The sequence below is a fragment of the Artibeus jamaicensis genome, unplaced genomic scaffold (assembly GCF_021234435.1).
Source record: "Artibeus jamaicensis isolate MK-2021 breed Jamaican fruit bat unplaced genomic scaffold, CSHL_Jam_final contig_1284, whole genome shotgun sequence".
Classification (NCBI taxonomy): Eukaryota; Metazoa; Chordata; class Mammalia; order Chiroptera; family Phyllostomidae; genus Artibeus; species Artibeus jamaicensis.
The window spans coordinates 6,160,830-6,173,296 of NW_026521249.1; the positions used below are offsets into that span (position 1 = coordinate 6,160,830).

Genomic DNA, 12,467 nt, shown 5'->3' on the forward strand with positions numbered 1-12,467 from the left:
GTGATTTCACAGAACTCTAGAAAAAATGTTTCAAATAGAATGCAGTGATAAACTTATTTTTGATGCTGCTGAAATTGAACAAACTTAGGACAGGATAGACGTTGACAACAAATTTGACAAATACAGGTCATTAGTGACATTGAGAAGATCATGTCAGTGGAGTGGTGGGATGGATTAAGGAGAACATGGGAGGCGTTAAAGGGAGGATGATGGAAGGATGAGTTGGCTCCCTTCGAGTTACATTATTTTTTGAAACACCTTTATTTTGATATAATTAACAAACAGCAAATTTATCATTTAAAGCATAAAATTTAGTGGCATTTCATATATTCACAAGGTTGTGCAACCATCACTACTAATTCTGGGCCATTTTCAATACCCCCAGAAGAAACCCCGTAGTCATTAGCAGTCACTTTCCCTCTTCTCCACCCTACCTTCTAACCCAACTCCTGGCAATCACTGATTGACTTTTTGTTTCTGTAGATTTGCTTATTTTGAACAATGTATACAAATGGTATCATGCAATCTATGGCCTTTTACCTAGAATGTTTTCAATGTTTATCTATTTTGTAGTATGTGCCAGAACTTCATTCTTTATATGGCTGAGTATCATTCCATTATATGGACATTCCACATTTTGTTTATGCCTTCACCAGCACATGGACATTTGAGTCCATTGAATCTCTCTAGAGTCCATTGAATCTCTCTAGAGATCTTTCTAGAGAGATTCAATCCCTGGTCGGGGCACATACAGGAGGCAACTAATTGATGTTCTCTCTCACATTGATGTTTTTTTTCTCTCTCTCTCCCTTCATCTCTCTCTGAGGTCAATAAATATCTTTGGGTGAGGATCAGAAAACTTTTTGGAAAAGATTGGGTACAACTTACATTATTTCTTCCTTAAAAGTTTGGTAGAATTTACCTATGAAGTCTTGTAGGCCCGCAATTGTCTTTATGAAAACGTTTTTTATTTTTATTTTTTGAAAGGAAAGCCTCCTAATTTCTTTGTTATGAGTCTTTTCAGGTTATCTGGTTTTTTTTAGGATATTTTTCAAGGAATATATCTATTCATCTAAATTATCAAATATACAGCACAAAGTTGTTTCTAATATCTGCTTATTATCACTTTCTGTAAAATCTGTAGTGACATCACCTCTCATTCCTGACATTGGTATTATGTGTATTTCCTTTTTTTTTTTCCCCTCATTATACTGACTATGGATTTTTCAGCCTTACTGATCTTCTCAAAGAACCATCTTTTGGGTTAGTCAATTTTCTCTATTGTTTGTTCTCTGCTTTTTATTTCTGCTTTGATGTGTATTATTTCATGCCTACTTTTTACTTGGGTTTTAATTTCCTTTACTTTATTAGTTTCTTATGGTAGAAATGAATTTATTGACTTGAGATCTTTCTTTTTTCTAATATATGGGCTTGATGGTATAAATTTCTCCCTAAGAGAAATATCTTACAGATTCTTATAAGTTGTGTTTCTATTTTCATTGGGTTAAAATAACTTCTAATTTCTCTTTTGGCTTCTCCTTTGAATAATGGATAATTTTAAAGTGCATTGTTCAGTTTCAAAATATTGTGGGATTTTCTAATGATCTTTGGATTATTCATTTCTAGTATAATTCAACTGTTGTCAGACAACATTCTCTGTATGATCAGAATCTTTTTTTATTTACCATTTGTTTTGAGGCCCCGAATCATGAGGCCAAAATAATAATCTATCTGGTAAATGCTTTGTGTGAACTTTAGAATAATGTGTATTCCATTTTTATTGTGTGGAGTGTTATATAAAAGTCAATCAGAAAAAGGTGGCCAGGAGCACCATATAAATCTCCCCTTCATTGTTCATTTTCTGCCTAATTATTCTATTGTGGAGAAAAGTATTGAAAAGCCTGGGTACAATTATGGATTTGTTTTTTTCCCCTTAAAATTCTGTATTTCCCCCATACATTTTGAAGCACTGTTATTAGGTGCATAAATATTATCATGTCTTCTTAATGAATTGACCACTTAATCCTTATAAATGAGCATCATAATTCTTATAAAATGACAAGAGACATTGCTCTACTGTGTTCTCATTTGGATTGTTTCCAATTAAAAAGATATCATTTCATAAGGATTATAAAGAATTATGACTGGTAATGTTTTTTTGCTCTAAAAATTTGTTTAATACTAATATGGCTTCCTCAGCTTTCTTTTGACTAGTGTTAATATTGTATATCTTTTCCATTCTTCTAGCACCCTCCTTGTAGGCAGTATGTAATAGAACCTTGCTTTTAAATCTAATCTGACGATTATACTGTTTTTATTTCATTGCTGAAATAATTCACAATAATACTCAATATGATTATTGATATAGTTGGGCTTAATTCTGTCATTTTTCTATATTTTTTCTACTTATCTTTGATAAATATATTCTTTGTTCCCACTTTCCTCTTTTTCTACCTTATTTTGGATTGAGTATTTTTTTATGAATTAATTTTTTTTTCTGCTTTCTTGGGTCATTCACTCTAAGTTTTTCTTCACTTATTTTAATGATTGCTTTAACTTGTCACAATTTGTGTTCAAATGATATTATACCACTTAAGCTCCACAATAATAATTTTGCAGTAGGACATTTCCATTTCTCCCTCCTAAACTTTATGCTAATGTTGCCATGCATTTTACTTATACATATGTTATAAACCCCCCAAAACATTGTTATTTTGTTTAAATAATAAATTATCTTTTAAAAGATTTAAAGAATAAGAAAAATGTTTTATACATTTACCCGTGAAGTTAACAATTTCTTTGTTTATTCCTTTGTGTACACTCATATTTCTATCCGGTAGTATTTTCCTTCTGTCTAAAAAGCATCTTATAATGTTTTTTGTAGTATGTGTCTGTTGGTAATGAATCTGCTCAGCTTTTGTATGTCTGAAAACGTTTTTACTTCAGTACTGCCTTTGAAATATATTTAGCAGGATATATAATTCTAGACTGACAAGTTTTTTTTTAATATTTTAAAGATGTTGCTTCATGGTGCTTACATTGGATTGTTTACAATTAAAACCTCGAGTCACTCTTATCTTTGCTGCTCTTTACATAACATGTCTTTTATCTCTGGGTACTTTTAGGCTTTTCCTGTTTATCACTATTTTTGAACAATTTGGACATGGCTTGGTATAATTTTCTTTGTGTTTCTTATGATTGGGTTTAATTGAGCTTTTTGGATTTGCAAGTTCATAATTTCTAAATTTGGAAAGTTTTTGGACATATTTCTTCAAACAGCTTTTCTATCCCTATCTTTTTTCTCCTGTGAGGACTCTAATTACCCACATATTAGGTCATTTGAAGTTGTGACACCACTCACTTAGATGCTTTCTTTGTTTTGGATTTTTTTTCTTTTTGTGTTTCATTTTGGATAGTTTCCATTCTTATGCCTTTAAATTCAATAATCTTATCTTTGCCATATCTAATTTCTTACTAATCCTATCCAGTGTATTTCTTATCTCAGACATTGTAGTTTTCATCTCTAGAAATTTAATGGGTCATTTTTTATCTCTGCTTAATATTTTGAGTGTATAGGATATATAGTCACAATAATTATTTTAATATCCTTCACTGCTAGCTATATTACTGTGTCAATTTTGAGTCAGTTTTAACTGATTATTTTCATTATGGATTGTGTTCTCCTAGGTCTTTTCGTGTCTATAACCTTCCCCCCCCACCCCCAAATACTAGCAAAAGGTGATTTAGAAAGTCACAGGGGTAGAAGTGAGCTGTGAAAGAGGTGAGCCAGCTGGGCTGTGTGGACTCAGGAAACAAGTTAAAGATGTAAAAGAAAGCCCCTTGAACTTAGGAGAAAGAAAGCAAAGGCATGTGCCTTGAGGGAAGAAAGGGGGAAAGGCACCAGCAGGAGAGAGAGAGAGAGACAGAGAAACTGCATGCCTCTTATTTTTGATTGCATGCATACTATGTGGATTTATTTTGTTGGGTGCTAGATACTTTTGGAGTCTCATAAATCTTTTTTTTAATTTAAATTTTTAAATATATTTTATTGATTACATTATTATAGTCATCCCATTTCCCCCCTTTATTTCCCTCCACCCTGCACATCCCTCCCTCCCACATTTCCCCTGCCTTTAGTTCATGTCCATGTGTCTTAAGTTCTTTAGATTCTATATTTCCCACACTACTCTTGCCCTCCCCCTGTCTATTTTGTCTATTTTCTGCCTGCTGTCTATGCTACTTATTCTCTCTTGGATTCTCATAAATCTTAAGGAAAGATGTTAAGTTACTTCACATCAGGTTTTTCTTGTAAGGTTTGTTTGGGAGATTGGGAATTCTCAGTCTAGGGCCAACTTTCCCCACTAATGAGACTAGACCTTCTTAAGTTGAGTTTTTCCAGTCTCTCTAGTGGAACCAGGTGATATTCCTGGCCTGTGTGTGCTCCAGATGAACCTTTCAAGGGCCTCATGTAGTTTCCTTACAGGCATGTGATCAGGTCTCCATGGAATACGGGACAGGGGTCCTTCTACAGACTTCCAGTGCTCTGTCTATGCAGCTCTCTCCTCTTTGTCACCAATCCCATCAACTCTCAGGGTCCTGATCTTCCTGGACTCTCACTTCTGTCTCTTCATTGCATGGTTCTAACTGGACTTCACCTAAGTTGTGTTTCCGTAGTCATGACCTGAAAATTCTCTCAACTTAGCATGCTGGGACAATATAGGGACTCATCTTTTTGTTTCCTATCTTCAAGAATCACTGTCCTTCATTATCTGATATCCAGTGTCTTGAAAAACACTGTTTCGTGTATTTTGTCTGTTGTGTTCTTGTTTGTGTTTGTTTTGTTTTGGTTGTTGACAGGTGGGATGATAAATCTAGACCCTGTAACTCCATCTGGGCCGTGCAGCTTTCATTAATCGGAGGTGGAAGGAAGGACTCTGCAGTGGCACATCGTCACTGCCTTTCCTTCGTTATGATGAGAATGGGAAGTGTGGCTCAGACTGTAGAAAACGAGATGGGTTTTTGTTTGTTTGTTTCTCAGACCTTAAAAAAACAGATGCACTGACACCTCAAATGGATTTCCTCTCAAAACATAAGAACGTTTTACTGGGGAATACTCATAAACAGTACAGAATGTTAGCCCAAGCTTTGTCCTGGCGGAGATTACCAATTCAAATTTTAACACAGGAGCCTGGTAGAAGGGAAGTTGCAGGCCAGGTAAAATATGTGCTGAACTGGGGAAATGGCAAGCAGTGTGGAGGTGGGCCTGGTCCAGAGTCACTCAGACTCTCCAGTGTGACGGCAAACAAGGCTCTAACTTTTGGCTCAACTTAATGGCACTGTCTGTATCCTCAACTCCTGTCACCTACCTCAACCATAAGATTGTTTTTCATTAAAATACTACCAAAAAAATCTTCAAAAGTAGAGCAAAACATAATAATATAGTGGCATTATTGTTAATGAGTCCTATAAAGAAGACCCATCGTCCCCCAAAAGAAATTAACCAGGAGAATGCAAGATCACACATGAGGAAATGAATCTAATTCTCCTGAAGAAGTAAGTACCCTCTTTACTCGTTGGAGACGTGTGTCCACAAAGCTCAGCACTATACACACATCAAGGGTAATATATCTGTACTGTTTTCTCAACAGAAGTAGCCCATTACTACAACCTGCTTCTCCTGTTTTACAATCTGTTTTGGTCAATATTTTCTTAAGCTAGTAAGGAAGCTAACCCACACAGCATATTTGAAGAGCTGGGTCAAGATTTCAAAGATAATAATTTCTCGATTTTAAATAGCTATTGTTTGCTTTCCAGTGTCCTAGAAATTCAATGGTCGCTAAGAGTATCATATTAGGAGTAGTAATCACATGCAGGATTCCACTGATTATGACTTAGTCACAAAGATGACTTAGTCATAAAATTCTAACTCCTGCTGCTACTCGGGGTAGTCTGTGCAGGTACAGACCCAGATTATCTGAGTCATGATACATGCTCCTACTAATATTTAGTCTGACTTTCCTTGTCTTAAAGGACATCAAAAGATATCAACATGTAGCAGTCAAATGTAAAGTGGTGTGGTCTTTTTTTAATACCTAGTAAAAATAACAAAAGGTACTAACTGTGTAAAGAAAGCCTGTCTTGGCCGGGCAGTCCATCCGCAGTAGTCAGCAGGAAGACGAGTCTCTCCAACACAAATACTTCACAGGACACATCACTGCTGTCACAGTAACCACTGACTTTCCCTGCGTTTATGGATCTCTATAAGAGGCTATGTTTCATTACTGACCTGCATTTCTAAAAGATCTTTCCCAAAATCTTTTTTTAGGAAGGCATTTTTTTTAAAACAAATTAAAAAGAGGTGCCATTTTTCCAAGTAGGTTTGGTTAGCTCAGTGTTTCTCACCTGGTGTGCTTTTGCTCCTCCCTTTCTCCCAGGGGACATTTGGCAATGTTTAGAGGTGTTTTGGTTGTCAAAACTGAGGAGGAGCGTGTTAGTGGCATTAGCAGAAACGTTTTCTCATGTACAACAATGAACTATCCAGTGGCAGATATCAACAACTGAGACTGAGAAATCCTGTTTTCGATGAAGGCTATGTGAAGCTATTAGACTTCAGTATAAATTCCAATTGAGAAATACCTTTGATGCTAACTTTTAAAATGACATTTGTTTCAAGAAAAAAGTAACTGGCCTTATTTTTTAAAGATTCTATTTATCAGAGAGAGAAGAAGGGATGAAGACCGGGAAAGGAACATCAATGTGTGAGTGAAGCATGAATGGGTTTCCTCTGGAACCTGGAACTTTTTGGTTGGTGGGAAGATGCCCACACAACTGAGCTATATTGGTCAGGGCCTAACTACTAGTTTCATTTCCTATTTTTAACTAATAACCTCTTGCATTTGCTTAGCATTTTATCATTTATAAAAATCCTTTTGTTTGCTTTAATCTCACTTCTCCTCATGGCTCTGATAAGTCTTCTTTTGTTCCTGCTTTGCTATCAAAGGCACTGTCATCAGGAAGAGGCTAAGTGGGTCAAGCAAGGTCACACAGATTCACATTCTGCTTGGAAAATCCAGTGAGTGACCTTTCTGCTACCCAGCAGTTATGATATTCTTGTAAAGAACATCATATAAAAAGATTTAGAAATGTAAAAATCTAATCACCATGCTTCTGTGGTTCATGACTCCAGAAGACAGATGTGATTTGCTCTGAGGATGAAGAGAGGGCAGGGTGTGGGGTTGGTGTTATGGGAGGTGGAAGCAAGTATGGGAGGTAAGGAGCAGAGAAACAATGACATTAGGCCAAGTGGAGGAGCAGAGACAGGCTCCTCAGTTTAAGGTCACTCACTAGTCCCCTGTGGAAATCATTCCTTCCCCTCTAAATGGGGTTAGACCCTTACGAAAATATCAAATGGACAGATGTACTTAGGCCAACCAGAAAAACAGAAACCACACTCATGATTTCCAACAGAGAATCTCACAGAGGGAATCCATTGCACAGGTGATGAGAAGAATCCAGGCTGGAGCAACCAGAGGAAACCATTACACTTTTAACCAGGTGTGAGGGAAAATGTGATACTGGGCCCAGGGCTGGTTCCCTGCTAGGTCTGCCCAGCAGGAAATGGGGCCTAGGAGCAGGCAGAGTTGCTGCTGGGGAAGGTGCCCAAGGCAGAAAGAGTGAATGTACTGGCTTCCTTCCTCTGCCTTCCAGGTTCCTAGACAGGCCCTTCTATTGGCCTAACTGAGCAGGAGCCTGGAAAACAGCCTTGAGGAGCTGGCTGAGAGATGGAGCTGAGGAGGGCAGAGGATGGATCTGAGTGCAAATGGGCTCAGGGCCATCACATGTCTTGGGAGCATTATGCCAATGGAAGGACATCGTGAATTAGTTCAAAGCATCAAGAGAATATCCCAGGACCTAAATCTCCTGTTTTTTCAATTCAAGGGAAACACGTCTTAAATCTATTCTGGAGCAAACAAATTGATAAGTAAAATAAAAATCAAATTCAGAAGAGAGAAGGAATCTAGACCTTGTATGGTTAAGTGATCATAACGGAGAACAATGAGAAAAGAGCCCTGACTATTGTGCCTCAGTGGGGTGGGTGTCATCCCACAAACCTAAAGTTCACTGGTTCGATTCCCAGTCCAAGAACCTGCTGGGTTGAGAGTTAGATCCCCTGTTGGGGGCATTCGAGAGGCAACCTGTCAATGTTTCTCTCATACATTGATGTTTATCTCCCTCCCTTCTCTTCTCTCTCATGTAAATAAATAAAATCTTTTTTAAAAGAAATAAAAAATAGAAAATAGCTCAAACATGTATTCAGAAAGGAAGTTTGAATTTTGTCACATGTTTTGCATACAGTAGGCTCCACGTTCAAAATAGATGCAAATTCTTGCTGAGCTGTTGACAACATGTAAATAAAAACATGTATCACCTTTTCTCTCAGAATGGTAGACTATAGCTGAAAAAAAAGCTAGCTGAATTTTCTTTCTGGAGGAAAAAAATTGAAAAGGAAGACAAAGAGGCAATAATATATTGCTACGGCTTCTCCCTCTGACCTGGCTCACTCTGTGGTCTGAATATGCATAATTCATTCTTTAAAAAGTATATTGAAATTGTGGAACCACTAGTGTAAAAACCGGAAATCCTGGAAAGTGAAAGCCAAACTTCTAATGGCTCTTTCAGCTAAGCGATGGTTAATATTTAGATGAGATGTAGTCTGGGGTAATTTCTGGGAACATTTTTGTTTCCTTGTACATGTTCTCAATTTGCATAACGATCAGGAAAGCCTCCAGAGAAATGTATCAGCAATGCTGTATGTAACTGGCACGAAAGGCTTCCTTTAAAGATGGAGACACTTAAAGCACAGAGAAGGCACTTAAGTAGGAAAATGTAAAGTGTGTAGCTATCCTGCTTCAAACACAAGTGAGGTTCCATGGTCAATCCCAGCAGATAGGGTGAAAAACGAGGCATCCAAAATGCAGTATGGGACCTGCCTCTTGGAGTGGGGGACGGGCAAAGAGCTGGATGCAGCTGCAGACAGAGCACTCTGTAGAGAATACCCTCATATCTACAGGGTCGGGCAAATAAATACCTTAGTTGGAAGCTGCAGTCTCCTGGGGGAAAGGGACCTTAAGACAGTAACCAAGGGCCTTAAGAGGTGGGAAGAACTTGTGAAAAGCCATCCAGGAGCTGGTGATCTTGCGAAATCTAGGCAGGCCAGCTGGCATTTGGAATAAGGGGAGTATCCATGTGAGCAGTGAGAGTAAAGGGTGAGTGACACAGGCAAGGGATCAAAGAAGCCCGGTTATTAAAAGCTGGGGAAGAGAAAGATTTAAGGCATGATTGGAGTGTGGGAGGGGCTTGGAACTGAGTCAAGTTTGTAAATGCTTACTTCCCTCCCTCCCAAGCCATTTTCTTAATCCTTTTAAGGCACAGGTTCTCACTATAGGCAGAGTGCCCAAGGCCCATAAGCTTTTCCAGGTTTTATCAAATTGCTTCGGAGCGGGAAAAGAAAATGTCTTAGCTCTAAAATACAAAGAATACCATAAAATTAAACTAATAAATATTCCAAGCAGAAAATTACATGTCTTTCGTTTTGCATAACAAAAATTGTCTTTTTCACATGGAATATGGCTACATTTTTCCAGTGTTTGTTAGTATGTGACATGAATCCCCACATCCAGTATTTATGTAGCCCTTAAGTTGGCCCTTCTTTGGCCTGGCATAGTTCAGACAGAGGAGGTCAGGCAAGAATGGGCAGGCAAGGCGGGGAAGCCAAAACCCAAAACATCAAGGACAGAAATGTAGGGGAGGGAGAAAAGGAGAAGTTTTGAGGGAAGGGTGACAGTGGCAGAGGTAGGGCTTTACCAGGTGCTAGGAAGTACGGATGTGGTGTCCCTAGAGATGGCACAGTCTAGTTTCTAATTTTGGAAATGGCTATACCAAGGTTTCCAACCTGGCAGGCGGGTTGGCAGCAAAGGGTTCTGAAGAGCAAAGGGAACAATCTGGAGGCAGGTGGCCACTCAGAGCTGTGTTGGGGTATGAATGCAGAACTGGCAACAGCTAGATAGCTGGCTTAGTTTCCAAAATGGGGAAGTGGTGTAAGGGAAGCAAGGACTGAGCGGGAGAACTCAGTGGTTCTGAGGCAGCAGAATAGTGGAAAATGAGAGAGTTAAGGAACACTGAGGCACAGAGATTCCAAGACTCGGACTGAGGTTCACTTAGTGCCTAACTGGCTGCAGGGCCAACCCAGACATAACACAGAAGTTTACCCAATGGGTTTTCTAGGACTTTTAGATTGCTGGTGTGAGGGCCCAATTCTACATGCTTCCCCTTGGGAGGAGGGGTGCCTTAGTCTGAGAGAAACAGGAGGGCGTCTGTTACCCTGTAGGCAGGACCCCTTAACGTGGCCAGAGAAAACAGCTACAGAGTTGCCATTTCTTGAGTCACCGTCAGAGGGGAGTGGAATAAAGTGACCCCAATTTTTTCAAGGCTAAAGGAGACAGGGAACCATCCGGTGGGTGTTGCAGGGGCAGATGTTTAAATTAAATCCTCTAGGCAGAAATTGCCCTGATAAGCAGAAGGGTGTGTCTCTCTGGGAGGGGATCAAAGACCCTGACTAAAGACATTGTGATGACTGAGCAGAGATAAAAGAGGAGACTGAGCAGCTGCACCTCTAGAGCCATTTGGGACTGCTGCAGAGGCTGGTGACCTCTGGCTGAAGAGCACAGTGCAGAGCCCTAGGCTTCACCTGGGACTCTTTCCAGGGTTCAGAATCAACTGCAACTTCTCAGGTTACCTGAAACCAGAGAAGGGACACGGCCTGGGCACCAGCAGAGGGGAGAGAGCTTAGCTGGCCAAGCTAAAGAAGAGAGAGGTCATCAGAGACTACTAGATCATGGCAGCAGTGACCGCCTAGATCCTGGCACAGTGAAAGATACTCAGCAACTGTAAGTGACCTGGAATGAGCCTGGAGGGATGCTATGGGGGCTTTGGATAACTTTGTAGAAGAGATCTTTTTTTTTTTTTTTTCCTATTATATTGTAAATAGAGAACTTAACAAGTAGGTGACTAAGATTTCTCAAGATGTAATGCTGCTTGGGTAGTGGTATTGCTATTTCTCATTCATTTAGCATTACTGACCCAGAATCTAGATTATTAATACATTAAGAGCCTCAAATATGCTTTAAACCTGATTAAAATTAATATTTGATTGAGTGGCTATAAAATGTATCAGTACACCAACTAGTGAACTGCAACTCAACCCTTACTCTTCACATGGTGATAGAAGAAAAACAAAAATGACCCTCACCTCTCCTCTGTTGAGTGGACTCAACAGACTATTCAGAGGACCAAAACACTAAATACAGATAAATAAATATCTATATTTATCTAAATAAATATACATATATGAATGTTTATTTAATTTGAAACAATGGAGTATCCTGAAATACTTGATATAATGTGGCTGGGGACATGAAAATAGGGGTATCAATGGAGGACCTAAACAAAGACATAAAAATAATCTTGTTCTCAGAATTCTGGGTGGGCCCTGTTCTCAGTTTTCTAGGAATGATTTCTGAATGATAAGTGAATCAAACTTGGCCTCTTGGCCAATAAGTGTATCAAATGTGGCCTCTTTTTTTGCTGTAGGCATTACTGTACAAGGTGGTAGGGATAATACTAGAGTTCTGAAATTTTTGGATCCTTAAAAAGTGTCATACAGTGCAAAAGTACTATAAAATAGGAATTCACAAACAAGGTGGAAATCCAGAGATAGAAAAAGAAATGAAGACATGGGAAGAGAAAATGAAATTATGTGTAAGTTAAAACAAAGGTTCTAGTGATCTTTTCCAGATAACAGGCCTGTAATTAAAAGAGAAAAAAAATTAGTCGAGTTGTTCCTTTCTTTCCACATAAATTCCAAAAGCTAATTTTAAGTGTCTGATCACAAGTGTTAGGCTATAGAAGTAAGGCCCGAGTTTGGTTCCCTTAAAGAAAATTTAAGATGGGAGTTTAGAAAAACAAGGGAAGCCAGCTCACTATGAGAGGAAGAGCTTGGTGGACCACATAAAGGTAAGGGGATGAGCACAATGTCCAGGGAAGCTAAGAGAGTGATCACTGAGGATTCATGAAGTATATCATGCTTGTTAACAAGCATATCACTATTATTTTTAACCTCTAAACAGAAGATAATAATGCATTAGTGTATGTCAAGTCCATTGTGTGTACCCAGCCCTGAAAAGGAACATCTGTGGTGTTTTCATTTAGAAAAGAGGAATAAGATGCTGCAGTCCCTAACATATCAAAATGGGATGCTCGGCTGGGTCTTCAGACAGAGCCTTGTAGGGCTGGGTCAAGAAGATTCAAAGTTGTGGCCCTCATCTGTGCTCCTTAAGCTCAGAGGATGGCTCTTCTCATCTTTAGCAACTATGAAGCTATTAATTACAGTAAGTAAAACTTCAAAGTCA

The 12,467-nt window shown here is 38.7% G+C and overlaps 1 protein-coding gene across 2 annotated transcripts in view; it reads left to right on the forward strand.

Moving 5' to 3' along the window:
• The first annotated feature begins 10,733 nt into the window (after window positions 1-10,733).
• The window catches only part of SPOPL (speckle type BTB/POZ protein like), an 82,546-nt gene continuing 80,812 nt past the window's right edge, over window positions 10,734-12,467 (forward strand). For both annotated transcript variants that reach the window (XM_053666995.1, XM_053666997.1), the window contains exon 1: window positions 10,734-10,946. The gene's annotated coding sequence lies outside the window, so the exon portion shown is untranslated. The remainder of the gene's footprint in view (window positions 10,947-12,467) is intronic.